The 5,620-nt window shown below is 39.3% G+C and overlaps 1 non-coding gene across 1 annotated transcript; it reads right to left on the bottom strand.

The window, feature by feature from the left end:
* Positions 1–1,767: 1,767 nt before the first annotated feature.
* On the bottom strand, positions 1,768–1,875 carry LOC112761535 (small nucleolar RNA R71). The gene has a single exon (XR_003181926.1). It is a non-coding gene; the product is annotated as a small nucleolar RNA R71 (small nucleolar RNA).
* Positions 1,876–5,620: the final 3,745 nt, after the last annotated feature.

Genomic DNA, 5,620 nt, shown 5'->3' with positions numbered 1-5,620 from the left:
TGATCTTCAAGTTGTTCTTGGTAAGTCTTCTTGTTTGATCTTTGCATTTGCATGTTTTGTGTCTTTTCTTGTTTTTCATATGCATTCCTAAATTCTTTATGTCTAAGCATTAAAGAATTCTAAGTTTGGTGTCTTGCATGTTTTCTTTGCATTAAAAATTTTTCAAAAATGTGTTCTTGATGTTCATCATGATCTTCATAGTGTTCTTGGTGTTCATCTTGACATTCATAGCATTCTTGCATGCATTCATTGTTTTGATCCATAACTTTCATGCATTGCATCATTTTTCTTGTTTTTCTCTCTCATCATAAAAATTCAAAAATAAAAAAAAATATCTTTCCCTTTTTCTCACTTAAAATTTTGAAAATTAGATTTGACTTTTTCAAATATTTTTAAAATATAGTTGTTTTTATAAGTCAAATCAAATTTTCAATTAAAAAAAAAATCTTATCTTTTTCAAAATCTTTTTCAAAAATCAAATCTTTTTTCAATTTTTTTAGTTATTTTCGAAAATTTCAAAAATATTTTTCAAAAATCTTTTTTTTTAATTTTACATCATATTTTTGAAAATAACATCATCAATTAATGTTTTGATTCAAAAATTTCAAGTTTGTTACTTACTTGTTAAGAAAGATTCAAACTTTAAGTTCTAGAATCATATCTTGTGATTTCTTGTGAATCAAGTCATTAATTGAGATTTTAAAAATCAAATCTTTTTCAAAAACTAATTTCTATCATGTCTTTTCGAAAATATCTTCTTATCTTACCTTTTTCAAAAAAGTGATTGCAAAATATCTTTTCTAACCTCCTAACTTCTTATCTTTTCAAAATTTGTTTCAACTAACTAACTAACTTTTTGTTTGTTTCTTACCTTTTTCAAAACTACCTAACTAACCCTCTCTCTCTAATTTTCGAAAAAATCCTCCCTCTTTTTCAAAATTTCTTTTTAATTAGGCTAATTATTTTATTTTTTATTTGAATTTTCAAAAAACTACTAACCTTTTTCCAAAACTATTTTCGAAAATCACTAACTCTTTTTCAAAAATTATTTTCGAAAATCCTTCTCCCTCATCTCCTTCTATTTATTTATTCATCTACTAACACTTCTCTTCATCTCACATCTCTGCTCCTATCATCACCTTGGTGTTTGGATTCTTCATTCTTCTTCACCCCTATTCCTTTTCTTCTTCTACTAACAATAAAGAACCTCTTTACTGTGACATAGAGGATTCCTCTTTTTTTCTTTTTCACTTCTCTTTCTTATGAGCAGGGACAAAGAAAAAGGCATTCTTGTTGAAGTTGATCCAGAACCTGAAAGGACTCTGAAGAGAAAACTAAGAGAAGCTAAATTACAACAATCCAGAGACAACCTTATTGAAAATTTCGAACAAGTAAAGGAGATGGCAGCCGAACCCAACAACAATAATGCAAGGAGAATGCTTGGTGACTTTACTGCACCTAATTCCAATTTATATGGAAGAAGCATCTCCATTCTACCATTGGAGCAAACAATTTTGAGCTGAAACCTCAGCTAGTTTCTCTGATGTAGCAGAACTGCAAATTTCATGGACTTCCATTTGAAGACCCTTTTCAGTTCTTAAGACTAATGGAGTAGATCCTGAAGTCTACAGGCTCATGCTTTTCCCTTTTGCTGTAAGAGACAGAGCTAGAATATGGTTGGACTCTCAACCCAAAGACACCCTGAACTCTTGGGATAAGCTGGTCACGGCTTTCTTAGCCAAGTTTTTTCCTCCTCAAAAGCTGAGCAAGCTTAGAGCTGATGTTCAAACCTTCAGACAGAAAAAAGGTGAATCCCTCTATGAAGCTTGGGAAAGATACAAGCAGCTGACCAAAAAGTGTCCTTCTGACATGCTTTCAAAATGGACCATCCTGGATATATTCTATGATGGTTTATCTGAGCAATCAAAGATGTCATTGGATACTTCTGCAGGTGGATCCATTCACCTAAAGAAAACGCCTGCAGAAGCTCAAGAACTTATTGACATGGTTGCTAATAACCAGTTTATGTACACTTCTGAGAGGAATCCTGTGAGTAATGGGACGCCTATGAAGAAGGGAGTTCTTGAAATTGATACTCTGAATGCCATATTGGCTCAGAATAAAATATTAACTCAGCGAGTCAATATGATTTCTCAGAGTCTGAATGGAATGCAAGCTGCATCCAATAGTACTCAAGAGGCATCTTCTGAGGGAGAAGCTTATGATCCTGAGAACCCTGCAATAGCAGAGTTAAAATACATGGGTGAACCATATGGAAACACCTATAATCCATCATGGAGAAATCACCCAAATCTCTCATGGAAGGATCAAAAGCCTCAACAAGGCTTTAATAATGGTGGAAGAAATAGGTTTAGCAATAGCAAGCCTTTTCCATCATCCACTCAGCAACAGACAGAGAATTCTGAGCATAATCTATCTAGCTTAGCAAATTTAGTCTCTGATCTATCTAAGGCCACTGTGAGTTTCATGAATGAAACAAGGTCTTCCATTAGAAATTTGGAAGCACAAGTGGGCCAGCTGAGTAAAAGGATCACTGAAATCCCTCCTAGTACTCTCCCAAGCAATACAGAAGAGAATCCAAAAGGAGAGTGCAAGGCCATTGAATTAATTGCCATGGCCGAACCCACAAGAGAGGAGAAGGACGTGAATCCCAAGGAGGAAGACCTCCTGGGACGTCCAGTGATCAATAAGGAGCTTCCCTCTGAGGAACCTAAGGAATCTGAGACTCATCTAGAGACCATAGAGATTCCATTGAACCTCCTTATGCCATTCATGAGCTCTGATGAGTATTCCTCTTCTGAAGAGAATGAGGATGTTACTGAAGAGCAAGCTGCCAAGTTCCTTGGTGCAATCATGAAGCTAAATGCCAAATTATTTGGTATTGAAACTTGGGAAGATGAACCTCCCTTGTTCACCAACGAACTAAGTGATCTGGATCAACTGACATTGCCTCAGAAGAGACAGGATCCTGGAAAGTTCATAATACCTTGTACCATAGGCACCATGATCTTTAAGGCTCTGTGTGACCTTGGTTCAGGAATAAACCCCATGCCCCTCTTTGTAATAGAGAAACTGGGAATCTATGGGGTGCAAGCTGCTAAAATCTCATTAGAGATGGCAGACAATTCAAGAAAACAGGCTTATGGACAAGTAGAGGACGTGTTAGTAAAGGTTGAAGGCCTTGACATCCCTGCTGATTTCATAGTCCTGGATACTGGAAAGGAAGAGGATGAATCTATCATCCTAGGAAGACCTTTCCTAGCCACAGCAAGAGCTGTGATTGATGTGGACAGAGGAGAATTGATCCTTCAATTAAATAAGGACAACCTTGTGTTTACAACTCAAGGATCTCTCTCTGCATCCATGGAGAGGAAGCAGAAAAAGCTTCTCTCAAAGCAGAGTCAACCAAAGCCCCCACAGTCAAACTCTAAGTTTGGTGTTGGGAGGCCATAACCAAACTCTAAGTTTGGTGTCAAACCCCCATATCCAAACTCTAAGTTTGGTATTGGGAGGTCTCAACAAAGCTCTGCACATCTGTGAGGCTCCATGAGAGCCCACTGTCAAGCTATTGACATTAAAAAAGCGCTTGTTGGGAGGCAACCCAATGTTTATTTATCTAATTTTATTTTTTTCATATTTTCTTAAGTTCATGATCATGTGGAATCACAAAATAAACGAAAAATTTAGAAACAGAATCAAAAACAGCAGAAGAAAAATCACACCTTGGAGGAAGCAACTGTCTGGCGTTCAATGCCAGAACAGAGCATGGTTCTGGCGCTGAACGCCCAAAATGGGCAGTATCTGGGCGCTGAACGCCCAAAATGGGCATCAACCTGGCGCTGAACGCCCAAAATGGGCATCATCTGGGTGCTAAATGCCAGAATTGCACCCTGGAGAGGAGCTAGGTTTGAACGCCCAGAACAAGCATGGTTCTGGCATTCAACGCCAGAAATGGGCAACAAATGGGCGTTGAACGCCCAAAATGGGCACCAACCTGGCACTGAACGCCCAGAGTTGTGTGCAAGGGCATTTTACATGCCTAATTTGGTGCAAGGTTGTAAATCCTTGAACACCTCAGGATCTGTGGACCCCACAGGATCACCTCAGGATCTGTGGACCCCACAGGATCATCTCAGGATCTGTGGACCCCACAGGATCCCCACCTACCTCCACTCACTCTCTTCTCTCTTCTCAATCATCCTCTATTCCCAATAAACACTCTTCCCCAAAACCCTTCACCTATCACCTCCATCTCTCTTCCCTATTAACCCTTCACCACTCACATCCACCCACTCTTTCCCATAAACCTACCCAATAAACTCCACCTACCTTCAAAATTCAAATCAATTTCCCACCCAAACCTACCCATATGGCCGAACCTTAACCCCCCCTCCCTTCCCTATATAAAGCCTTCCATTCTTCCTCATTTTCACACAACATAACCCTCTCTTCTCTTCTTGGCCGAAACACACCTCCCTCCTCTTCTCCATCTTTTCTTCTTCTTCTTCATCTAATTCTTTATTTTCTTGCTCGAGGGTGAGCAATATTCTATGTTTGGTGTGGTAAAAGCATAAGCTTTTTGTTTTTTCATTACCATTGATGGCACCCAAGACCGGAGAATCCTCTAGAAAAGGGAAAGGAAAGACAAAAACTTTCACCTCTGAGTCATGGGAGATGGAAAGATTCATCTCCAAAGCTCATCAAGACCACTTCTATGATGTTGTGGCCAAGAAGAAGGTGATCCCCGAGGTCCCTTTCAAATTCAAAAGAAATGAGTATCCGGAGATCCGACATGAAATTCAAAGAAGAGGTTGGAAAGTTCTAACAAATCCCATCCAACAAGTCGGCATCCTAATGGTTCAAGAGTTTTATGCCAATGCATGGATCACCAAGAACCATGATCAAAGTAAGAACCCGGATCCAAAGAACTATGTTACAATGGTTCGGGGGAAATACTTGGATTTTAGTCTGGAAAATGTGAGGTTGGCGTTTAACTTGCCTATGATGCAAGGAGATGAACGCCCCTACACTAGAAGGGTCAACTTTAATCAAAGGTTGGACCAAGTCCTCATGGACATATGTGTGGAAGGAGCTCAATGGAAGATTGACTCCAAAGGCAAGCTGGTTCAACTAAGAAGATTGGACCTCAAGCCTGTGGCTAGAGGATGGTTGGAGTTCATCCAACGCTCCATCATCCCCACTAGCAACCGATCTAAAGTTACTGTGGATCGGGCCATCATGATCCATAGCATCATGATTGGAGAAGAAGTAGAGGTTCATGAAGTCATCTCCCTTGTACTCTACAAAATAGCCGAAAAGCCCTCTCCTGGGGCAAGGCTAGCTTTTCCTCATCTTATCTGCCATCTATGTTACTCAGCTAGAGCTTCCATAGAAGGAGACATTCACATTGAGGAAGAGAAGCCCATCACTAAGAAAAAGATAGAGCAAGAAAGAAAGCCCATTCGTGGAGCTCAAGAGGCGCAGGAAGCTCATCACCATGAGATCCCGGAGATGCCTCATATGCATTTTCCTCCACAAAAATATTGAGAGCAAATCAACAGCTCCCTAGAAGAATTAAGTTCCAACATGGGACAATTAA

This window comes from Arachis hypogaea, chromosome 16 (assembly GCF_003086295.3).
Source record: "Arachis hypogaea cultivar Tifrunner chromosome 16, arahy.Tifrunner.gnm2.J5K5, whole genome shotgun sequence".
NCBI classification, from domain to species: domain Eukaryota; kingdom Viridiplantae; phylum Streptophyta; class Magnoliopsida; order Fabales; family Fabaceae; genus Arachis; species Arachis hypogaea.
The sequence above is the reverse complement of the archived record's forward strand: the minus strand, read 5'-3'. Positions and strand labels throughout refer to the sequence as shown.